Genomic DNA, 25,706 nt, shown 5'->3' with positions numbered 1-25,706 from the left:
GCTGTATTCTCACACCAGAGACAGCAGGGTGGAGAGAAGGCCATCTTCCTGCTCAGCCCCTTATCAACCAGCCCTGGGAGCCACAGACGTGTCCATGGGGGCCTCCTAGAGCTTACAGACCCAAAGTACCCCCTGTTGCCCACCCCCTACCAATCTACTCACAACACAAGGCCCTGAGAGACTGAAGAAATTAGAGAGACACTCATAGATCACAAATGAGATCTCATAGCATCACCATTTAGTGGAAAGTGGGATTGAGATACCCACTCTGCCCCTAATTGGGTATTTCTTAGGTGCATATAGGTACAAGACTTTGGAAAGATACAGAGATGAAAAATATGATAGTAGAAGACACTGTTACTACCTACTATATACTAGAGGCTTTATACATACTGTATCAGGTATGTACTATCATTCCAATTTTAAAGACAAAGAAACTAAGGCTGGGGAAGTTGAGTAATGCTCACAAGACTACTCAGCCATGGGGAGCAGAATTAAGAACTGAAGCATTTTTTTCTTCTGTCTGCAGGAAGACTGTACACCTGCCACCCAGATGCATTCTGCCCAGCTGGATTCAAAATCCCAGGGGAGGAGAGGTCAGGGAAGCCTTCCTGGAGGAGGAGGCATTTGACATAGGTCTCCAGTGATGGACAAGGTGTCAGTACGTCAAGACGGAGGGCCAAGCAGGGAGAATTTCTAGGTGGTGGGAATAGCACTGGCTCTGGCATGGAGATGGGGAGTAGGTATGCAGGGCTGGTTCCCCAAAGGAAATCAGGGGGAGGGAGTGATTGGTTGGGGGTCTGACCACAATGAGCTTTGAATGACAAGGATCTGGGACATAATTCTGCAACCCTGGGAGCCCCTGAGGAAGTGTGAAGGAGAGACCTGAGGGTTGTGAGTATGGAGGGGTCCCCACTGAGGAGACCTTGTCAAGCTGGGCAGAGGGGACCAGGGCTCTGGGCTGGGCAGTGTGGAAGGTGCCTACTGACAGGAGTGTGGGTGAGGCAAGCTTGAAGCCTGTTAAGGTTGAGGAACAGATGTCCAGCTGGCCAGTAGATTCGTGGAGCTGTCTGGCAAAGGATGGCCCAGAATGGAGCTGGAGGCCAGGTGGTCATCACCAGGGCATTGAGAGCACAGAAAAGCTACCCCTTCAAAGCGCCCAGGCAGGCCCCACCTGCAGCCACCAGGTAGAGCTGGGAGCCCAAGATGGAGCTTCAGGGGGACAGGGACAAGGATATCTCCTGCACAAAGTTCCTGGACCCAGGAGGGCTCAATTTCCCAACTACAGCTCCTGCCAGTATCTGACACCCTGCCTTTAACAAGATCTGAAAAAGCCACTGTTTGGAAAGGCAGTTCAGGCGACAGCAGCCCTGGCACCCTCTCCCTGTCCCCAGCTACAGCATATTGAAGATCTGGAGCTTACACACCCTAACAGTATGTCACGTCAGGCAAATCACTTAGCCTCACTGTGCCTCCACATCCTCATCTGTGAAATGGGATTTACAGCAGCATCTACCTCATGGGGTTGTTGTGAGGATCCAGTGAACTGAATGCATGGAGGGTCTGGAGCAGAGCCCAGAGCCCGGGGAGTCACTGCGGGTGTTGGCACTGTCAGTAGTGTCACCGAGCCAACAGGTGGGAGGTGCAGAGAGAGGACAGCCATGGCCGGCTTTGGGGCCAGCCAGGCCAGGAGGAGGAGAGCCGGGAGGGTGTTCATGGCCTGCACCACCAAGCCTTGCAGGGTCTCTCTGTCCCCCTCTGGCCTGGGTGGGTGGATCCCTTGTCCCCAGACCGGGAGCTGTGCAGTAGGAAGGACTCACTTCCTCTAGGGAGTCGTGAGCAGCAGCCTGGCTTGTTCAGGCAACCCTGAGGTTGCTGCCCTGGCTGGGGAGACCTTGCCCCGCTCTGAGGGATGTGGGGTGAAGGGTGGCCCTTCTTCTGATGGGGTCCTCCCAGTGGTGGTCAGAGGCAGCCAGGTCACCATGTGTCCCATCTAGGTCACAGGGCTCCTTGGTCCTGTTTCCACAAGTGGAGAATTGAATGATGGTAAGTTCAGCAGTATGGGGCAAAACAGAGCATCAGGGCTGTACGGAGCCCCATGAACCTGCCCACCTCCCCTTATGCCCTCACAGCCCAGGGCTAGCACAGATAAGAGCAGGTGGGGGCCGTGCGGACCCTGGCCCCTTCAGTCTTCCAGAAGAAGTCCAGCTTCTCAGCACTGCCTAAATTCTGCACGGGTGACTCTTCAGGTTGAGATACAATCTCACCAGAGGGCTTAGTCGGTAATTTGGGTATGCTGCCACCAGGTGGCTCCCCCATAAGAGTCCCTCCCTCTTAGACCACTGAGCAAGCTTTGGATTTAACTGGGCTCCCCTACAGCCATGACTCCTATCCCAGAAAAGAGCCTGTTGGGTTTCTATCCTTCCTCAGTCCGGCCCCTTGTGGGCACCTGACCTCCAGGCCTTCTCTCCCCAGGTGTCCTCCAGTCCCTTCCCCTGCCCTTTCATCTCCCCTTCCCCCACCACTGGCCCTGGAGCCCCTAGTCCTAAATAATCCAAACCTCCATTCTGCCTCTGCCAGGTTCCCGTCTCCTCCAGGCTCTTCCTGATCCTCTGCTCAGCTGAACCTTCTCCGAGAGGCTGCACCACCTTCCTCCACCCCCAACCCAAGACCTTGGACCAGCTCCTCCATCTCTGAGACCCCAACTTTTCTCTACCTCTGCCTCTTTCATGAGGTGCCCCCTGCCAAGACTCAGTCCCCACAGTCCACTGAGAGGGCAGGAAGCAGGCTCAACAATGTTTGCTGAATGACAGATTGGGCAAGGGAGCAAATGAATAAATAATCAAGTTCATCAAAGTTTTAACTGGGCACCTACTATGTACTAGGCCTTGAGTGGGCAGTGCAGGGAGTGAGTCAATGGAGAAATGGCTGTATAAGTAAATGGGGTGCCAGAGACCAGAACACAAGAGTGGATAGAGAAATGGAGAGGAGGCTGGGAAGTGGGTGGTGAGCCATTCCTGTTGTTTGTTGGAGAGGAATCAGGTCACTTGACCTGGGGCCAACAGAGGCAGTGATCCTTGAAGCACCCAGACCAAAACAGATGACTCACTCCTGCACGGTGAGCCAGCTACTGGTGGTGCTGGGCAGGGGGACTACAAGAGATGGGAGCTGAACTCACACCAGCAGGGGCACCTTGGGAATTGAGACTAAGTCAGAAGAAGCCGTGCCCAAATGAGACCAGTGCCATTCAGGAGGAAAAGCCTAGATTCATCCCAGAAAGTAGCTGTGACCCATCTATTGAGCACCTATAAGCAGGTAGGGCTGTCACTAAATCAGTTCTGATCTGCAGCATCCCTAGGAAGTAAGCTAGTTAGCCTCACCTTGCAGGAAGGGAAATGAGGAACTGAGAGGCCAAATGATGGGCCCAGGGTCAGAGCTGCAAGAAGCAGAGTCAAGACTGGCTTGGGTCCTCTTTCAATTGGGACCCACACTCCAAGTCAGCTTAACCTGCATTCTTAGGGAGACTACTGGGAGACACCGGCCAACAGTTAGCAAACACTGGAGGGAAGTGGGTAGGCAAGGCAGCTTCCCAGGCACCTGCAGAATGTGAGCCCGCAGGGAGTGGCCAGTTCACTCCAGGGGGAGGGAGCCTGGCACCTGGGGGCACAGGCCTTTGGTCACAGAGTGTCCTCCCTCTGGGCACTTACAAGCAGGTGTTTTCCCCTTTCTGAACCTGAGCTTCCTCATGTTGAAAAGGAAGAGAGCATGCCCCCAGATGACCTTACGACAAGGCCAGGTGCAGTTAGCAGGAATGCACGCCTGCCCCCTGTGCCAGGCCCTCTGTGGGGGGCATTTGTACTTGCCATTGGAGCCTGGCAAGCAGACCCCAACTGCCTGCAGTCTGGACGGGTCAGTGATCTGACAATAATGCCGATGCTCAGTTATCAGTGACCAATACTTTATCACTCATGAGGCACATTCCTATCCATTACCTACTTTTAGATAGGGCAGGCAGGACAAATATTATTATCTCCGTGTTACAGATAAGAAAGTGGAGGGAGGAAGCAAGAGAGCCAGCGCCTCTGGAGCCTCTGTGGGCGATTCCTTTCATCCTCCCATGGCTCTGAACAGGGAGTATCACACCCTTATTTCACAGACACTGAGGTTCAGAGAGATTAAACATCTTGTCCAAGCTCACATGTCTCATACCACTCTGAGCTTGATTCTAACACAGACCCTCTGAATCAAGAGGAACTCTGGGAATAACATGCTTCACACCTGGCGTGAGTCTGCACACCCCTGGGGCCTCAGTTTCCTCATTTCTGGTATGAGAAAGGCGAACAAGGTGATTTATCTTTGAGGCCCTCCCTATCAGCTCTGACAGTTGGGAATTTGTGACCTTCACGTGGAAGAGCACTGCATACAAAGTCCTCAAAGTCAGGCGTGAGTTCCAGCTCTGTGACTCCCTGAGAGTTTAATCTGGGGCAGGCCAGTCCCATTTCTTGGGTGTCAGGTCATTCCTTGCCTGCGAGGTGGGGGAGATTGTAGGTGTGGCCAGGGTAGATGCCGACCGAGACCCGTGGGGCACAGCCCAGCCAGGCAATCGCTTGCAACATCCAGGAGCAGCTGGTGACAAGGCCTTGAGACCTGAGTCTGGGAATCCGAGACCTAGTTCCCAGGGTCAGAAGGCTCATGGGGGGTGGCTGGGGCTCTCCCACCCGCGGCTAATTTATTGTGATGCAAAAATCAGGCTCCAGGGCGGCGGAAAGCAGAGCTGAGCGCCAAGCACGCTCCCATCCTGTTCTGTTCCACATATTTTCGGTATTTATTGTCCCCATATGTGATGCTGAACATTAAAAAACATGTTGCTGAGATTCCTCCAAAAAGGGCTGACATTTCACAATATTCCTCTGATGCTGGGGATTACTGTTCAAGATGATGAAAACGTGATTTATTCAAAACAGATTGGGGTGGAAGAATACAATGGCAAGGCCCCTAGAGAGACCCAGGAGGGGCGAGTGGCTTGCCCGTTTCAGAAGCCCCAAACTGCAGGGCAGCCTCTGCCCAGGTCTGCACAGTGGAGACTGGGTTAGAAGACATGGCACTTACTCAGGCCCCCGCTGCCTCTCAGGGAGTAATATTGGCCATTGTCCATAGGCACTTCAAGTGCCAGGCAGAATATGGCAGTGAAGGGCCCTAGCAGCGCCCTGTAACATCATCCTTAACATTTCAAAAAGGGAGAAAATGAGTTTACGCAACTTGCCCAAGTTCACAGAACAGAGTCAGTCTTAAGAATTCAGTCTTCCATCCAAAGACCTTATTTTTAACCACAATCAAGAGGAAAAACGAGTCCTGAGAATGGAGGCAGCTGACTTGCTGTGTGACCCTGAATAGGTATGGGCCTGAGTTTCCTCACCCAAGATGATGGTGATACCAGGTCTGCCCTGACTGCCTCAAAGAGATGTATTTTGGGACCAAGGACTAGCAAGAAGTGGTAGAGAACAAGGTGACAGAGAGAGGCATTTCAGTCTCTCTCAGGGGACATCATTGTGACAGGGAGCTGCGGCCACCAGGCTGGCTCGGCTTTCCCTCAAAGGGGACCTGACGCAGGTGATCTGGGCCTCTGATCCTCTCTTTCATGGTCTGTAGAGTGAGGGGTGTGGGCTCAGTCAGCCTGAAGGAGGCCCCGGAGGGTCCTGGATGAAGCTTGGGCTTTCAGACCCAGGTCCCAGCCCAACCCTACCACGTGTGACCTCAGTCCTTTCTTTCTCCACGCCATGGTCTTCCTGTCCTGGGCAGCTGATTGTGCCTGCTGCACAGGTAGCCATGAGCACCAGAGGCCACCGTGGAGGGAGAGGATCTGGCACAAAGGCCATGTCTAGTCGAGGGAGACCCTCCCAGCCTCTTCCATCCCCAGGCAGGGGCCTCACTGCCTCACTCACTTGGGTGCTTCTCTGGGAGACCCACACTGTCTCTCTCCACCTTCAGGCCCCTAAGTGGGTTCCTGCCTTGGGATCGTGGGTACAGGCACTCTCTTGGTCCCCCTTCTTCCAAACCTACACTACCCAGACCACAGGGAGCACATGACTCTCCCTGGGTCATTTTTCTGAATAGTTTTTGTATCTCTGTGAAACTTTGAAATCTGGTGTCCACCCCCCCAATTCTTTTCAGTCCTTAAGAGGGTTCAGTGGGGGTGGGAGATTGGAGAATGGGATCTGGGGGCTCTTGGCCATGTGGTAAAGTTGAGCTGTGGGGTCCAAGTCCCAGTGGCCACAGAAGGCAAAGCCCTTATCCAGTGGTACCCAGGCCTCTGGTCCTGTGCACAGCTATACCTAAAGGTGATGTCCTACAGGCTGAGTGTCCTTGGACAGGCAGCAGGGCCTTGATGGGTTTCTGCAGAGCAAATGGAAGTCCTGGCCCCATGGCCCCATGTTCCTCCAAGCCTTGCTTTTCCCACAGCAGGCCCTGCCTTCCAGGCTCCCTCCATCAGGGACTAGGCTGGAAACTGCTGTGGAATTGCTGGGTACCAGTTCTGTGTCTCCCATAAGCTGGGGACAGTCAGGCAAGAGCCACTGATGCTGTGTGCAGTGAGGGGCACCGCCCTCTGGCTTTTCTCTGGGCCATGAGTGTTGTTCAAAGTACCTGTGCTTGGCCTATTGCATTTTGTTGTAGAACTGAGGTTTCTAGGTTCACAGCCTCCCCCACTGCCTCCCACAGGGACTCAGCTTCTCTCTGTGCCTTCCAAAGCCCTCAGCCAAAGCACCAGCTTCCCCACCAGGCTTTGTAAGGGGCTGCAGAGCTGCCCAGCCATGCTAGGCCCCTGGGGCTGCCCACTTGAACCTGCATGCCACATCTTCCTTCCTTCACTGGGTGAGCCTCTCTCATTCAACTCTTGCTGGGTGCTCACTCTCCTCTCTGTGGCCTGGGAGACAGGATGAGGGAAGGACAGGTGCCTGTGCCTGCACACATCCCAGGGGGAAGACAGTAAGCACATGGACACAGTGGCAATTGGGCTATTGGTGAGTCCTTGGGGGGAAACTAAACCTAAAAGAAGAAGGCATGATGGGGGCAGGGGAGGACATTTTGCAGGGGGTGAGAGCAGAGAAAGTCTCTCTGAAGTGGGGCAGGCCAGACAAGGTGGGGCTGTGTGAGCCTCATCAGAGCTTGGGATTGAATCCTGAGTAGGGTGGAAGTCACCAGAAGGGACCTAATTCACTTACAGAGGTGGGAAAGAGGTAGCAGACATGTGAGTAGAAGTCTGGATCACAAATGTATTCCATGATGGAGTTCCTGCAGGGTTTTAGCTCTTATTTCCAGAACCTTCCTGATGAATCTGTGATTTATCACTTCTACAGATAAGGCTTCAAAGGGTCATGTCACTTTTCTAAGCTCATGAATCTTGAGATTCACCCCCAAGACCATGTGACCTCAAAGGTGCCCCTTAACCCAGCTGGGAGTCCAGATGGTTGGGGATTGGGCTGGGCCACAGCAGCAGGAAGCCACCAAGAAAGCGGTTTAGGCAGGGAGCTGTTGGCTGAACCCTGCCCTCTCCCACACATAGGACATAGTCGGGACAAGGAGCTGAGCCTCATTTGCACCTAGAGGGATTTGGAATCAGGCAGCCTGGACCATGCCAGCTCCTTTCTGCTAGACCCCAGTGCTGGGAGTTGGGGGTTTATAATGCTACCCATCTCCCCAGGCCTCTCAAGGCAATGCCTAGCCTCAGAGATATGCCAGAGCAGGTCTGCACTGTGATCACTGGGTACCCCTTTGCCCTGGGCACTGCCCACAGTCACCACAGGAACTGGACAAAGTCATAGCAGGAATGATACTCAAAATGTTTAATACCTGGGACCAGGTATCTAAATTAAAATATCCACCTAAACTTTTAAAATATTTTGTTTCACTTGCAAATACACTATACCTGTTACCAAAATTGCTGACCAAGTGGTGCAAGTCATATGAAAGATGGCTCACCAAGTCAGCCTGGATTCCCTCTGCTTGTTCCCCAGAAACGGTAGGTGAGACATTTCCCTGGAAGCAGCTCTCACTGGAAAAACAGCACTGAAGTCTGAGCCCTGGTCTGACACTTGCACCATTGTCCCCATCACTCCAGTCTGAAGGGCTCAGGTAGCCAGCATACCTGGATGCCACAGCTTCCCGCATGGCCTTGACCTGAAGAGCATGCTCTGCACCCTGCCTGACAACCCACCATCAAGGCCGCCTGACTGCCCACCTGCTCCACTGGGAAAAGCTGCACATCCTGCAGCCAGGCTGCCCCTCAGCCTACTCAACAGCCTCAGAGGCCCTCTAGGTCTGTCACCCACCGCAGTGGCCACCGGCAATGCTGTTGAGTGTCTCATGGAATTGGTACGTAGACAAGAGCTCCATACTGGCCAGTATAGAAACATTTCATTCTTTCAGCAGCTGTGAGTGTGAGCACATGGTGTGTGAGCATGCCCACAGCCCAGGCCAGGCCCCCTCCCCGCAGAGCCTCAGCAGTGGGGAATTCTGTGTGATGTGTTGGGCATGCGTCAGGCAGGGCCCTGTGTCCAGGCTGTGGAATGCAGCAAATCACCTGCTGGGCCTCCAGGGATGCTGCAGGAGACCGGGCTTCAGCAACATCCAGGCTTCTTCCTGCTGCCAGTCCTGGGGTGACAGCCCCTGGGAAGCTGCTGCCCTCCGGAGCCAACCAACTGCTCCTGCTGGTACATAGTCCACGCAGCAGCCGTGGGCAGGCCTCTCCAAGCCCCCAACTGCCTTCTGCCTTGTCACTGCTGGGAGGTCAGGGCTCAGCCACCAGCCTATCAGCTGCAGGGATGCTGGGGAGCTGGAGAGCATCTTGCCCAGCAACCCCTGCCACCGATGAGCAGACTGAGGTGCAGAGAAAGCTCCCTCCTGCACTATCAGACTTGGAAGTCCTTAAAGTGCAATTGAAATGCATGCCCCTGGGGCTCCCCAGACCAAATACAGCCCTGCAGTTGCTGACAACATAGCCTTGAACAGACTCACGTGCCTCTCCTGACCTTCAGCCTCCTTATTCCTTCCTTCAGCAATATACAGTGAGCCCTACTATATGCTTTGGGTTTGGGGAACACAAACGTACAGAGATAAGTGATAGGTGCCCAGATAAAAAGCAGAGCCCTCAGCTTGATGTGCTTTCAATCTAGGGCAGAATCTGAAAACAGCCCAGCAAGTATCACAAATGTACATGCTGCAAGAAAAAAGACTAGCCAGGTGGTTGTGGGGTTGGGGGTGGAGACCGCACTGGATGTTGGACGGGAAGTGGGCTGGAGCTGCAGGGGCAGAGCCTTGCTGGCAGGCGAGGCCCACCTGGGCACAGAGAGCCTGAGGTAGGCACATTCACCAGCCTGGGTAGCCGGTACCACATAGGACTGCCAGGTTTAGCACATAAAAATATAAGACACCCAGTTAAATTTGAATTTTGGGTAAATAATGAGTAACTTTTTAGTATACGCATATTCCCATGCAATATTTGGGATATACCTATGCTAAAAATTATTTGTTACTCATTAGAAATTCATATTTAACTGGCAGTTTATCTGACAATCCTAGCACCAGGGCCAAGGTGAAGACTCAGAATAAAAAGGGCAACTCCACATGGTTCCACTCCTTCCAGTTTCTAGCAAAGCCCACCACTTTCAGGCAGGCCCCAGCTTCCCTGGTCCCCCTCCTTGCCAGAGCCCCACCCATCCAGGTACTCACTGAACATGCAGGGCCTTTGTTGACCAAACCATTGATCCCTACAAGGTTCAAGCATGTCAATCTGGCCTCCAGGATGGTGCCAGGGCCCTTGTCCTTGAGTCACAGGTCCCGGTCCCTGTGGTATTGGTCACTGGCCTCTCTGAGCCTCAGTTTCCCATGTCTACATGGGCTTGATTTATTTCAAGAAGTATGTACTGAGTGTCTACCATGTGCCAGGCACTATGTGCAGCTCTGTAAGTTCAAAGATTAGTCAGACACACCCCAGGAGGAAAATAACAGGTCATTTGAGGCAAATGAAAACCATATAGAAAAGGATATGATCCAGTATAAAGTGTCCTGTAAATGGATAAGTCAATGGTTAAGAGTATAGGATTCAAACTTATACTGTGTGATCCTGGGTAGCTTAATTAGCCTCTCTGACATCTTGAATCCAATTTATGAAATTAACATTTTTTCCTTGCACATTCTGTTATTCTAACAGTTTGAGTATGATATCAAAATTTGGTTTGTTTTAATAATAACAGTCAGTGGTAGCAAGACTGAAAATGAAAAAAAGGAAAAAGATATGTGAGTATACATTTCATAACTCCTATGGGCATTGACTTGAAAGTAGGCAACAAGCGTCTAAGCCCTTAGCCCAGTACAGTAGTTTAGTACAGTAATGGCCTCTCCTGCATGTGACCTGAAATAGTACAGCATGGTCAGGGACAGTCTAGCTGGGCTCAAATCCCAGCTCCACCACTTACTCTACAACCTTGGACAAGTTATTTAATCTCTCTGTGCCTTGGTTTTCTTCCTGAGTTCTGGCAGACAGGCCTTATCTTCTAGGAAAGAAATCAGAATCATCTGCATGGGATCTGAAGACCCAGAGTTCTGCCAAACGGTATAGCTACTCACCCTGTGGTGAGACTCACAGCCCAGAACTCACACCTGTGAACTCTGAGCTCAGCTTTGTAGTACTCTTTCTTAAATATGAGCAGAATACTATGGAATCCAAATATCTGGGAATTGCTGTAATGGAAACATCACCAACACAAACAAGGCAGAAGGAAGCAAGCTGGCAGGAAAAGAAAACACCAAGGAATTACTATTAATATTCTCAGGAGGTAAGAGATTCCACTACTTTCCAGAAATAAGAAGAGGATGTCATAAAAAGGAACACTCAGGGAATAAAAAATGAGCTTAGAAATTAAAAGCATGATGGCAGAAGTTAGAAAATCAAGTGGAGGAACATAGAGTGCAAAGAGAAAAAAAGAACATTTAACAGAACAAATAAGTTTTGAAGCCTAACTCACAAGATCTTTGAATAATAGTCATTCCAGAAAGAGAGGAAGGGAGAAAATCACCACTGAAATCATTCAAGAAAATTCCCCAGAACTAAAGAACATGAGTTCCAGAAAGAAAGAAGAAAAAAGAAAAAAATCCAACATAATAAATGAAAATGGACCCACCTAGGGTATATTGATTGGATGTTCTGAATACTGGGACAAAGATTCTCTGCTCTTAAGAGAAAGAAACAAATAGTCTCATACAAAAGATTAGGAATATGAATGGCTTCTCAGCTGTTTTGGAAGAATAGTCTTCAAAATTTTGAAGGAAAATTGCTTCCAACCTAGAATTTCATATCTAAGCAAACCACCCATAAAGGGCCAGGACATTTTCAGTCAGACAGGGTTTCAAAGAGTTTACCCATTATGCATGCTTTCATAGGAAGCAACTGGAAGGTGTGCACCAACAAAAGAGGGAGCAAACTGAGAAAAAGCTAGATACGGCATTCAGGAAATCAGACAGGGAGAGAGGGAGTCCCCAGGTGGACGAAGAAGGGGAGCTACAGGATAGTGGCTCTGTTCCTGAAAAGAGGGTAGCCAGGCCAGACGGCAAGAGGTCAGAGTTTCTGGGAGGGACTTCACCCTTATGAAACTGACAGAATGACTGATTAAATGAACATTTTGACACAAGGTTTAGACCACTCACTGGCAACGGTTGGGGTACAATTTGTGATAGATGCTTTTAAAGATAAGAAAACACTGAGGAAGAGAGACAGAGACAGAAAGGGAGAGAAGGAAAAGTATTCATAATGTTCTGCAGAGTTTAGATCTAATGATTATAATAATTCATAGTTATAATAATTTAATTTATACTGTCTAAGCAAAATAACTCTATTTTGAGGATGGAAGGTGGGTATGTGAGTGGATGTGCTGTTGTGTGCACTCAGGCAAGGAAAAGAAAGAGATAAATATTCTTCATGCATGGTGGAAAGTGAATGGATGATGGTTAAGATGAAAACTCAGGAACTAGCCCCACGCAGATGGTATGCAGGGAGGTAACTGGCAAAGTAATGAGGTAAGTTAGTTGAAGTTAGACAACCTTAGGAAAGAGAAAATGGGAGAAAAGAGGTCCAGGACTGCTGTTTTTCATAACAAGCCTTGTAAAACTAATTGATTCTAAACTATGCACATGTATGAAATTGATTTTCAAAAATTGAAACAAAAAAAGGAAGAAAGGAAGGGAAGGAGGGAGGGAGATGAAGAAAAGAGAAAAGGAGAAAGGGAAAACAGAAAAGAAGATGGAAACAGAAAGAAGACTAAAGGATAAAAGAGAGCAAAAATTAGAAAAAAAAAATGGCTGGAGAGAACTGCCCACCAATAGTCATCACCAGGTGAAGGGATTGCAGGTCATTTTTCTTTTTTGTCTTCTCGGTTTGGGCCAAGTCTTGACAGTCAGCACTACTTCTGTTGGTTTTCTCATTGACCAAGGAGCCAGTGAAGCCTGGCTGGCAGCCTGTGCTGGCCAGGGCTGTGCGGAGCCCTCCCAGCCCCTGCTGGGATGAAGGGAACTGGGCAGCCAAGTGCCCGTGAGGACCAGCAGAGCTGTGAGAGTCCACGCTGCACTGGGCGGCCCCCACTGCCAGGACCCAAAGAAAGGGATCGGGCAAAGCCCAGCAAAGAGCATGTGAGCAAGGCCCAGAGGTCCCCACTTCAAAGCCTCACACTAATGCCTCCCGACAAGCGTGGCTGAGCCTTGGGGTGTTCCCTCACCGCTGACAGCCAAGAGGAGAGAGCAGGGCGGTGTGAGGCCAGGGGCACGCTGTGACCAAGCATTGGCCTGGTAGGGAAGTGTGATTTCACACCCAGGCCCGCAGCCAAGCATTCATGCCTATCCAGGGTTGGGGCTGCTTTGGGCTGGCTGGTCAGGGGGTGTCTACCCCAAACACCCTCTTCCCATCCTCTTCCGTCCATGGTGGCTCTTGGGTCCCAGCCCCAACCCCACCCCTAGACCCATGCACCAGTCTCAAGTTATTTCTCTCCCAAATGGAGAAGGACAGAGGGTGAATGGAAGGAGGGCATCTTTGGAGCCAGACCATAGCCTGCTCTGTCACTTTCTCTAACTCTCGGATACTAGGCAAGTCATTTCATCCCTGGCCTCTGTCTGTAACATGGTAATCATATCTTCATTGCAGGGCCGTTGTGCTGGGTGCTTCATAATACTGCAGGGCTGTGGCCTAGCATGAAGCAGGGTATCACCTCCCATTGTCTACACTGCCTAACCCTCCACCCAATAGCTGAGCAGTTAAACCAGCCATCATTTTATTTGCTCTTGATTCCTGTGGGTCAGGAATTTGGGCAGGACTTGACTAAAAGTTCTTCTGCTTCAGGTAGTATGGTGGAGGCTCATTTGGCTGCTTCAGCTAGTCTCCAAGCTGGAAGGTCCAGGAGGGCCTCACTTGCATGGCAGGCAGTCAGGACTGCCCGCCAGCTGGGCACTCAGCTGCAAGTGCCAGTCCCACGAATAATCTGTGCCAGGTTCCAAGATCTCCTGAGAACTGGAACTGGGCTGGGAAGTTACAGTGTTACTTCTAATACGTTCTGTTGGTCAAAAGGTAGCTCTATCCAAGTGGAGGGGAAATAGACCTAACCTTCCTATGAGAAATGTAGCAGCCTTCCTTAATCCACCACAGAAATAGCACCATTCTTATTCCTGCCCCTCTTGGCCAGGGTCCACAGGGTAGCTGAACTCTGTTGTAATGTGGCTTATGATCAACAGCCATTTGTTCATTCAGTCATTCCACAACTAATATTCATTGAGCACTGCTATGTGCCAGGAATATAATTAAGAAGCAAGAAAACAGTAGCTGCTGCTTCACAGGAAATAAGACCCTGCCCGAGGAGGACAAGCTTATGAGCCACCAGCTACAGTAATGCATGATGTGAACTGTATGGGAGGCCTCAGAGGATGGGAAAGAGAATGCTGGCTGGTGCTAGGGGAGGGAGGGCCTCCACAGACAGGACAGAGGCAGGAGGAGGCAAAGAAGCTAACAGGCCCAGAGCTGCACGGTGCTGCTTTTTGGGCATTTTATTGTCATGTAGGTTTGGTAATGGCAACAGATGAGGAAGCAGATGCCACTGAAGAACTAACTGGCCATACTTATAGGTCCCAGAGAAGAGAACACACCATGTTGTGGAGGGCCATTCAGGAAAGCACTGGGATCAATCAGGAGGCAGAAGAAATAAGGGGGAGATGTGGACCAGAGCCTTTATTGTGACTTCCACAGAGTGGAATGGGTGGCCAGGTCAGCAGGCTTAGGATTGGCTAGTTTGAAAAATCTCAGTGGGCTCTGGGCCACAGATGCTGTCCCTGGTTGCCTGGTGCCTGGTCCTGGGGTGACAAGGGCAGAGGGCAATGGCCAGGAATGGGCTCTGGGTGGCCAGCTTGCATGTGAAAAGCACACTTGCAGATGTGTCCTTTACCCACTCTAGGAGTTAGAGGTACAGTCTCTCCAGGGTCAGCAAGCACCAGAATTAAGAAAACAAAAGACATGATAATGCAGATGCCTCTGGTCAGGAGACAGGACCAAACAAGGACCAGTGGCTAGATACGCCCACATGACTTGCAGGGGTGGGGCTGGGAAGCCACGGGTGCCCAGGAAGAGGGTTAGACAATCAGGCGACATGATTCAATGTTAGCTTTACAAAACCCCCTCTGGCTGAGTGGGGAGAATGGATGAGAGCAGTGTATGGGGCTGAGCAGGCTGCAGAAGACTAAGTTTACGTGCAGGGTGGCAGCAGCATGTGGAGGCAGAGAAGCGAGGACAAGAGAAGAGGATGGTGGCTGTGAGTGCTCAGGGCAGTGCTGCCCAGCATTAGGGGGAAGCTGGTGCTGGGGCCCCACGAGGCAAGGGGTGGGCAGGTGCCGAGGACAAGGCGAGGTTTCTGGCTCACAAGTGAGGATGGATGTAGTGTCCATCTAGACAGGCAACACGGCTGGTGGGCAGCATTTGGGAAGGAGCAAGAAGCTGAGGGCACATGGGACCCCTAGGTGGAGATGCACTGCTCACATTGGATATGTCTGTTTGGAGTCCAGAAAAGAGGTCTGTGCTGGATGTGCCAAATGGTAGCTGTCAGGCCAGGTTCTATCTCAGTAACAAACAACTTTCAAACATAAGAAACTTGTAACAATAAAGCTTTCTTTCTCACTCATGCTGCAGTCCATGGACAGTTAGGTGGGATCCTGGATGGGCATCTCAGAAGCACCCTGATTCCTCCCTCAGTGAAGAGTGTCCCAAAGGCGACAGAGGCAAGTCTGGGCTCCCCTATCCCACCACAGGACCTCCAACGCCGGGTGCTGTGCAAAGTTGATGCAGTATTATGGAGACAGGTACCCTGAAACTGACTGGCTCACTCCAGCCAAGCGGAATTGGCAGGAGGGCTGTGAGCGGCCAAGGCTGGAGGGAAGCCTGGTTGTCTAGCAGACCAGCCTGCTTGGACCCCATGGGGGTCCAAGAACAGGACCAGCCAAGAGCCTCTGGAGTCCGTGAATTCCTGCTATTCCAGGTCTTTCTCCCTACTCTGCCCACAGTGCACATTCTAAGAGGGAGAGTCCACTTGGCCACACTGGCCGTAAGACGCCCTGAGGTTGAGCCCCCTGCAGGGAGGTGATTGGGCACCATGCTCAGCAAAGGAATCCAGAGAAGCCAAAGCCCCATAGACGCCCATGACCGCCCTTCACTAGGTTGCTCAAGCCTTTGTTTGTTTTCATGTTTTTATCAGAGTAATAAGCAGACATTAAAGTGCATGTCCTTTTTCAGATGATTACAATCGTGTGGCCAGCACCTAGATCCAGATGTGGCTAGCCAGCACCATTGTGCACCTTCCCAGTCTGGACACCAACAGAGTGCCCACTCTTCTTACTTCTATCCCCATATCATAGTGTGTCTGTTCTTGACTTTATATGGTACAATCATATCTATATATGTATATATAGGTATATAGTGTGTGTGTGCACCTGGTTACTGCAGCTCATCATTATGTCTGAGAGATTCATCTTCATTTGTAGCAATGGTTGTTCTTTTTATGGCTCTATAGTATGCCACTGTGTGAATATACCTGTTTATTTACTGTTCTCCTAATGATGGATAGTTGGGTGGATCCATCTCCTAATGATGGATTTTGGATATTTGGGATGTTGGCATCACAGATTTCTGCCAAAAAGATCCAGTCTGTTTTAAAGGAAGATGCACACTGAGGCAAGTGTGAGGGGCCTGGCTTTTCAGCTGTTGTTGTGACATTCTCAGTGGCATTGTGTTCATCCTTCCTGCCTGGAACCCCTCCTCCACTGTTCCCAGCACAACATTGGCATGTGCGGCAAATCCAGCCCCATCCTGGACTCCTGACCCAGTGCTTCCTGCACCCCGCCCTGATGGCCACTCCTTTGGAGCACCCAGTGGTTAGTTGGGGGTCTCACATGTGCACAGGGCTGAAGTTCATCCCATGAGAGTAGGTGCTGTCTGTAGCTGGCACGGGACTGACTGGCACATAGATGGGGCTCCAAATACATGTGTGAGATGAGTGGGACCAAACTGGGTTGATACAGGGTGGCAGCCCAGGCTGGAGGACGGTGAGCCTGGATCTGCCTGGGCCTCCAGCCAGGTTCCAGTCTGGCAAGGACAGGGCTCAGCTGCATGCCTGGCTTTGCTGCAGGCCTCAGAAGACTGTGTCTCAGCTGCTGAGGGACAGGCCCTCACAGCCTGGACTGTCAGGGGGCTGAGAACAAGGCAGAAAGGCAGGGGCACAACCTCTCCTCAGTCCTCCCACTGGTTTCTCAGGATGGCTGGCCATGCTTGCCACCATGGTGAGAGCCACAGTAGCCTTGCTCTCCCAGGAAGCCCCAGAGTGATGCACCCTCCCACCTCACCCCAGTTGAAACTGTTGCAGATCTCCATCTGCTCCTGGGACATCATGCATGGGCAGGGGGCAGGGGGCAGACTGAGCTCAGAAGGGAGAGCTGAGGTGGCTGTCAGGCACAGGCAAGAACCCAACTCTGAGTTGGAGAAAGGGCATGGAGCTCTGGGGCCTGCTAGGCCCAGGAATGAACCCCAACTCTGCTCTTTACTCAATGTATAACCTGGGGCAAGTCGGTTCATCTCTCTGAACCTCAGTTTTCATATTGGAAAATGGGACTAGCCCTACACCTCATATGGGTGTAAGGAAGGTAAAATCAGAGAAGGTTTATGGAAAGCCTGGGATAGAAAAGAGGATGGTAATCCCTCTCTCATCTTTCTCACCTTTGGATCTCTGCCCATTGGAAGGGACTAGACACAGGTGGGTAAATGGGCCCCAGGAACCCAAGAGCAGCCTCAAGCTGGTCAGCAACCAAGACTGGTGGGCAGGGTTCTGGGAAATCACTGCAAGAGTCCTCCCCTCTTCTGGGCTCTCTTAAAATCTGGCTTCTAAGATCAGCATGGAGCATTGCTTTTTGAGAAAAAGCCCCAATCCTCAAACCAAAGGCTAGAGATGGGAAGGTGTGAAAAGATCCAAGAAGAAGATTGAGTTCATTTCCTTGGATTCAGGTAGGGCCCATCAATTAATGGGTAAGTGAACTGAGTGAATGGAGAAATTGAATAAATGAGTAGATTGAAGAACAAGAGAAATCACAGCTAACACAGAATACCCTGTGTGTGCTGAGCACTCTAGCAAGTGTACATCTCACTTAAGCCTCACAAAGGATTCTATAAAATAGGTACTGTTGTCATTCCCATTGCACACCTGAAGAAACTAAGGCACAGAGAGGTGAAGTGACCTCCCCAAGGGCAGCCGACCTGTAAATTCAGCACCCAGGTCTGCAAACCCAGGCTGCTGGCTCCTAAAGCCTGCGCCTTTTGTCCCTTGATGAGTGTGAATTGAGTATATGGGTGAATGGATAGGTGGATGGATGGAAGGACAGATGGATTCATGGATGGATGGGTGAATGGATGCATGGGTAGATGGATGCAGGGTGGATGAGTAGATTAGACGGGTGGGTGGATGGATGGATGGATGGATGAATGGATGGATGGACGGATTGGGTAGGTGGATGGATTAGTGGGTAGGTGGATGGGTGGATGGATGCATAGAAGCAGGGATACAGAATAAAGAAAATAATGAATGGGTGAATGGGTGTGCATGGATTACTGCAGGAAGTGGGCTCATTCCTGAGGCTCATCTGCTGGGAGGGTAGGAGTCAGGAGTTAGAATGATGTTAACAGATATCTGGGAAGCAATACTCACTCCCCATCCTCCACCTTTTAGGCCTCTGCTGTTACCTGAAATCCCACAATTTCCAGTTCATTCCTTCAAGATAAGCCTTGCCCTCAGCTGACCCACTTTTAAACCTCAAAACCCAGGGAAGTGTTCCCTCTGCATCTGAGCAGCCTGTGGAAATGACTGCATCAGCTGCAGCACCCTCCAGGGAAGGGCAGTGATGGGAAGGGCTGTTGAGGGTAACCCTTGGCTGGGAGGACAGGGGAGTATCCCTCCCCTGGCTCCAGGGAAGGGTGCTATCTCTAGGCCAGCCACATCACTCCCAGCACAGTGGTGAGTGGAAAATGGAAACCATCAGCTTTGCTGGGAGCAAACTGAATTGCAGCCCCTCCCTCTGCTCTCAGCTTTTCTGCTGCCAGAAGAGTGAGCATCACGTCACACAGTGTTATCACAGCAGGAGTCCCACAGAAGTTCACCAGTGCTTGGGAGCCACTTTGGGCAAGAATGTCCCTCCCCACTGCCTGATGGGAAAACCCAGAACCCAGATAATCCAGCTCTCTCTGAAGAGCACCATCTAAACCCTGAGCCTGTTTTCCACATATCAAATAAGGAAGATAGCCTGCCCTGTCTACCTCTCAGGAGTAATTGTTACTTGTTTTTAAGGTGGAAAAAATCCTCCTTTAAATCGCATCTATTCTGTGCTGGTCATTATTCAAATCACTCTACAAAGAAAATGAGTTTAATTTTCACAAAACCCTAGGAAGTAGGTCATACTATCCTTCCTCCATCTATAGGTGAGGCAAAGCACAAAAGGAAGGAGCCTTCAAGCCTAGGTGATCTGGCCAAGAGTCTGTGCTCCTAACACTTCGCTAGACCAGCTCCACACTGGGCCCAAGCCAGAACCACAGTGCTCCCTGCCTGGCCCCTACCCCCTCACTCCCTCCTTCCCTGCCAAACCACCTTCCAAGCCAAATCAAAGTGACTCCATTGAGTGGCCCCACTGAGTGACCACGTCAGTGCCATGTGGAACAGAAGCATCTCCCAGCTGGGCCCTGCACCAAGTTCCCAACACACAGAATTATGAGCTATAAAATGGTTGTTGTTTTAAGCCACTAAGTTTTGGGATAACATGTTTTGCAGCCACAGGTACCTGGAACCACATCCAACAGAAATCCATTCACACATGCACCAGGAGATATATACAAGAATGTTTATTATGTCACTGTTTGCAAAAGCAAACAATTGGAAACAACCTAAATCTCCATTAAGAGAAAAATTGATTTTGAGATTCATGATATATTCATACAATGGAATACAGTTCACCGGTGAGAAAGAATGAATTAGAGCTGCATGCATCAACATGGACCATCTCGAGACAAGATTGGGCATAAAAGCAAGTTGCAGAAGGATACATACAGTTTGGTAGCATTTATATAGCATGCTAAATTATGCAAAACAGTACAATATTTTGTTATTGGATTCTTATCTATACAGCAAAAATATAGCCACATACAAGGGAATGAAGAACAACAAATTCATTATGTTTGAGATGGAGTAGGGAAGGGTCCACAGGGGACTTCAGTGTTCCCAACTGTTACATATCTTTATCTGAAAGAAACATGAGAATACATTTGGCTTTGACAAAGCTGAGAAATGGGCCTTGCAGGGGAATACACTGTGAATATGTAACAACTGCTGAGATACTGGCACCCAGGTTTGCCCTTTTTAAAGAGAGTTAGCAGGCAGGCAGGCCAGGGCCATTGGTGAGCTGGCCAGCCAGCAAGGAATTAGTAGTTGGGGGAGCCTTGGAGTGAGGCATCTGCCAGGGACCTAGAGTTCAATTCCACCTGCACCTGGTGCCTGGGAGGGCCCTGGGACGTCCCCGAGGGACATGGGCAGAGGCTGCCAACCCTGGTTTGAGGCAAGGGGGTGACCAAGTTAGGGTGAGCACTGTTCCCCCCTGGCATTCAGGGATACAAGGTGCCTACAGCCTGCTTGAGCCTTACCCGGCAGGACATAGGCCAGAAGGGAGGCCCAGTGGTACACAGCCCAGAGCTGGGCCCACCACTCAGAGGCCACCAAATGACCATTATATCATGGCCCAGAGGTCTGGAAAGGTCTTTAGAGGCACCCAAAACATCTTCGCTCAGCCTTCAGTAGGTTGGTAACATTGCAATGGTGGGGTGTGGACAGGATTGTGAAAGTTTCCACTTGGGCCAGCCTCAGCCCAGGAGGCTGGGGCCTGTCAGGAGATACGGGTTTCCCTCCAGGAGCTTGGAGGGTGTCAGGGAAAGCAGGAGAGGGAAGCACTAGAGGCTGCCTCTCCTCACTCTTGGCCCACCGTCATGGATTTTGTTCTGGATAAATTCACAACTCTACTCCAATCAGGCGTCATTGCTTCTTAGCCCCCCATATACACGTCACACACATGTGCAGTGGCCTCCTTGCCTCTCTGCAGAGCCTTGGCCAGGCATGTTCCGTTTAGCAGCCACACTGGATTGTCTTATTTCATTTCATTTTATAGCAATTTTGTACCTCAGGTGCAGAGACCTGAGTTAATCATGATCCTTAGGGAAGCACACCTAGGTTCTTCCTTGCTTTGTTTTATTTTAGTTTCTCTTTGATTCCACCTACCTCCTATTCTACTTGTGTACCCCACAGGCACTGACCAAACATCTTTGATATACAGCCTTTAATATGCCTGAAACATAAAATGGTAGTGAAATTTTATGTGTATTTATGTTGTCAATAAACACTAATAGTATAATGCAGCAGTTCTTAAAGTATAGTCCAGGAGTCCACAAGGTTAAAATTATTTTCATAATAATACTAGGATGTTATTGTCTTTTTCATCTCATTCTCTCATGAATGCACAGTGGAGTTTTCCAGAATCTACATGTATTACAACAGAATGAATCCAGAAACAGATATGAAAATCCAGTTTTCTAGTAAGCCAGATATCTAAAAGATTTGCAAAAATGTTAATGCTTCTTCTCACTATATTTTTTGACTTTAGAAAATAAAACTTTTCCATAAAAGATGTTATATATGTTAACATGTAATGGCTTTGCTTTTTAAATGTATTTATAAATTGGTTTGAATTTTCAGTTTCTGATGTGATATATAGATAGAACCCACATAAACAAAAGCTCCTGGTGGGGAGTCTTCAATCATTTTTAAGAGTATTGGTTCTGAGACCAAAGTTGGAGGATTGTGAGTATATGATCAACCTCCTTCTCTTTCTACTCTTTTGCACTCAGCATATGACTCAAGTCTCCTTCCTATGCTCTATGTCCGTCTTGCTCTTTGCTACTAAGGCTGCCCCCACTTTCATGGTGGCCCAGCACATTCCATGCACCCAGTCCCACAGAATGCACACCTGGATTGCTAGTGACTTCCAGCTGCCATAACCAATGCCACCATGAACTTCCTTGTTCATGCCCCCTTTTGAAGTATTTTTCTGGAATATACACCTAGGAGTGGGATCTCCAGGCCAAAAAGCATATGCCTATTTAATTAAAATAATATTTTCCAGATTGGCTATACCTGTCCACGCTCCCACACTCAGCAGGGTGCAAGCCCTCATCTCCCCACACACCTGTCAACAACTGGTATCATAATCCACCCTTTCAACTGCCATTCTGCTGGATGCAAATGGCAACTCTGTTTTGGTTTGCATTTCACTGGTTGTTGGTGAGTTGGGGCATCTCTTCACATCTGCGTTAGTCATTTGAGATTCCTCTCCTGAGAACTGCCCATTCATAATCAGCTCTCATTTTTCTATTGGGTTTCCTGTCTTTATCTTGTTGATTTGGAGTTCTTTGAATAGTCTTAACCAGTGCTGCTCAAAGTTGGGACAGGTCACCTATTTTAGAAATGTTTGTTAAATCAACGTACTGTGCTTCTTTCATCAAGAAATTCTTGCTTTTATAAAAAAAAGCATACTGTTTACAGTATGCTTAGTGACCATTACTGATTGACATTTGGGTGCAAGGTCATCACCTTGCAGGCCAGAACATTGAATAGTGCAGATCTAGATAGTGATGTCTTGTTGATATTCCTAATCTGCCATTTCTCTTTAATTGTACTTGGATGTCCTTTATTGAATAGAAATCTTTAATTTTGATAATGTCTTTTTTTGTTGTCTTATGGCTTGTTTTAAAAGTCTGCCATTTAAACTCAAACTAAATAAGAGATAATCACACTGAACAGAAGGGTTCATTATACTGTTCGCATCATTTTTTGTGTATATATAAAAATGTAAAGAGTAATCTTTTCCCATGCTAGGTCACACACACAAACAAATTGTACACGTTCTACTATTAACCTTTTAAATTTACTGCTCACATTTAGCTTCTCAGTTTTTCTGGAGTCTACCTTTGTATATGGTTTAGGGTAGGGATACAACTTTATCTGTTTCCACATAGAGAGTCACTTGTCCCAGTATGATCCACCAAAGTCTGATCTTTCCCCATTGTCCTTGTGTTACCAACTTTACTACTCTATCTGGCCTCTATAAAATTCATGGACCATTTCTGGACCTCCTGTTCTGCTCTATTGTCTTTTGTGTGTCTGTTCCTGATCATTACTGTAGTTTAAAGTGTGCAGATTACCTGTTGTGTGATTTAGATATTGGTTTGGACATTTTAACACAGATCAAAAAGCTACTTGGTAAAAAACTACTGCTTGACCATGATAAAAAGTTAATTCTGTTTCGTGTAAACATCTAAGCTGGTAGGTGTTTCTTCTTTACGTGGTCACCCAAATTTCCGGGTTCTAGACTCCTCTGCCCCTTTGGACATGATCCTCCACCAGGGGGAGATTGGCTCACTATTCTAGCATGTGGGAAAAGAGAGATGTCCTTTCAAGGACATGACCCCAAAGTTGCTCACATATCTACTCACATTCCACTGGCCTGAACTTGGTTACAAGCCACACATAGCTGCAAGGGGTGCTTGAATATACAGTAGCTAGCTGGGCTGTCATGTGCTGGGGAATTCTATACTAAAAGAAAAAGGTATAGAAAGAATATGGAAAGACAAAAAAGGGGTGTCTGCCACACATGCCCAATTTTGCTACTCTTTTCCAAAACAGATTTACTACTCTTGGGCCTTTATTTTTCCATAATAAGCTTTGGGATGAATTTGTTGATTTCTTTGAGATATGCAGCAAAATTTTTTTGATTGCTTTTTAATTTATAGATTACTTCAGAGATTGTCGATATCTTTACTATGCTAACTCATCACATCTGTACATATAGAACATCTCTTCACTGTTTTCAAATATTTTTAAATTTCCTTAAGTAAAAGTCTGTTTTTACCAAGAAAGTCCTGTTCATTTTTATTAGATTAATTCCTAGTTCACAGGACCTATGATACTGAAATGGAATCTCAGTTTTGATTATATATTCTGGCTAGTATTTCATTTACAGAGCAGGAAACAGCAAACTATGACCTACAATTCAAATCTAGCCCATGGCCTGTTTTTTATGACTCATGAGATAAAAACTGTTTTCACACTTTTAAAGGACTGTTTAAAAAAAGAAAAAGAAAGAAGGGAAATAAAAGGAAGAGAAGAGAAGAAAAGGAAAGAAAAGAAAAGAAAAAGAATATGCAATAGAAACCATATGTGACCTATAATCTAAAATAGTTACTATCTGACCGTTTCTACATAAAGTTTCCTAACTCCTGATATAAAGGAGTGCTGTTGATATTTTAAAGCTGATCTTTCATTTTGCAACCTCTTGAGTTTTCTTAGCAGTTTTAATAATTTTTCTGTTTATTTTCCTGGGCTTTCCATGCAGTTGATCATATCTTCCACACATAATAGTCTTAGCTCTTCCCTTTTAATCCTTATACCCCATATGCCTTTCCCGCATCTTACAGCTTTAGCCAGCCCCTGTAATATAATGTTTAAAAAAGTAGTAGTGTCATGATCAGGAAGATGGCGGCGTGAGTAGAGCAGCGGAAATCTCCTCCCAAAACAACATATATCTATGAAAATATAACAAAGACAACCCTTCCTAGAATAAAGACCAGAGAACACAGGACAATATCCAGACCACATCCACACCTGAGAGAACCCAGCGCCTCGCGAAGGAGGTAAGATACAAGCCCCGGCCCCGCGGGAGCCGAGCGCCCCTCCCCCCAGCTCCCGGCGGGAGAAGAGCAGGCAGAGCGGGAGGGAGACGGAGCCCAGGACTGTTGAACACCCAGCCCCAGCCATCCGGGTCAGAGTGCAGGGCCCTCAATACTAGGAAAACAGGGCAGCAAGAACAGTGAGCAGGCACTGGAGGCTGGGCGACTGAGGGCATAAGAAAAGCGCGCAACCATTTTTTTTTTGCTTTTTTGCTGTTTTGTTTTGGCGAGCGCTTTTTGGAAGTCTTAAAGGGATAGGGACCCCAATACTAGGGAAACAGGGCAGAAAGACCGGTGAGCAGAGGCCTGAGGCTGGCACTGCAGAATAAAGAAAAACGAGCGACCACCTTTTTTTTTTAATTAAAAAAAAAATTTTTTTTTTAATTTAAAAATTTTTTTCTTTTTTTTTTTGGTGGTCGTTGTTTTGTTTTGGCGGGTGCTTTTTGGAAGTCTTAAAGGGGCAGGGCGGGTCACTTAATCCAGAGGTAGGGAATCCGGGATCTCTGGGCACCCTAACCCCTGGGCTGCAGGGAGCAGGGAGGCCCCTTACGGAGATAAATAGCCTCCCAGCAGCTCCTGCTCCAACGCGACTCTACCATTTTGGAGTAGCTGCCCGAGCCAGGCCACGCCCACAGCAACAGCGGAGATAAACTCCATAGCAGCCGGGCAGGAAGCAGAAGCCCTGTCTGCGCGCAGCTGCGCAGCACAAGCCACTAGAGGGCGCTGTTCTCCCAGGAGAGGAGGGCCACAAACCAACAAGAAAGGAAGTCCTTCCAGCCGTCACTCGTCCCAGTTCTGCAGACTATTCCTATCACCATGAAAAGGCAAAGCTACAGGCAGACAAAGATCACAGAGACAACACCAGAGAAGGAGACAGACCTAACCAGTTTTCCTGAAAAAGAATTCAAAATAAGAATCATAAACATGCTGACAGAGATGCAGAGAAATACGCAAGAGAAATGGGATGAAGTCCGGAAGGAGATCACAGATGCCAGAAAGGAGATCGCAGAAATGAAACAAACTCTGGAAGGGTTTATAAGCAGAATGGATAGAATGCAAGAGGCCATTGATGGAATTGAAATCAGAGAACAGGAACGCATAGAAGCTGACATAGAGAGAGACAAAAGGATCTCCAGGAATGAAACAATATTAAGAGAACTGTGTGACCAATCCAAAAGGAACAATATCCGTATTATAGGGGTCCCAAAAGAAGAAGAGAGAGGAAAAGAGATGGAAAGTATCTTAAAAGAAATAATTGCTGAAAACGTCCCCAAACTGGGGGAGGAAATAATCGAACAGACCACGGAAATACACAGAACCCCCAACA

At 48.7% G+C, this 25,706-nt stretch overlaps 1 long non-coding RNA gene across 1 annotated transcript; it reads left to right on the top strand.

The window, feature by feature from the left end:
• The first annotated feature begins 555 nt into the window (after positions 1-555).
• Positions 556-2,756, top strand: LOC118912980 (uncharacterized). Its single transcript, XR_005025025.2, has 3 exons — positions 556-661; positions 1,998-2,046; positions 2,581-2,756. It is a non-coding gene; the product is annotated as an uncharacterized LOC118912980 (long non-coding RNA).
• The last annotated feature ends 22,950 nt before the right edge of the window (positions 2,757-25,706 follow it).

This window comes from Manis pentadactyla, chromosome 8 (assembly GCF_030020395.1).
Source record: "Manis pentadactyla isolate mManPen7 chromosome 8, mManPen7.hap1, whole genome shotgun sequence".
In the NCBI taxonomy this organism is placed as follows: Eukaryota; Metazoa; Chordata; class Mammalia; order Pholidota; family Manidae; genus Manis; species Manis pentadactyla.
This window is presented reverse-complemented; position numbering and strand designations above follow the sequence as displayed.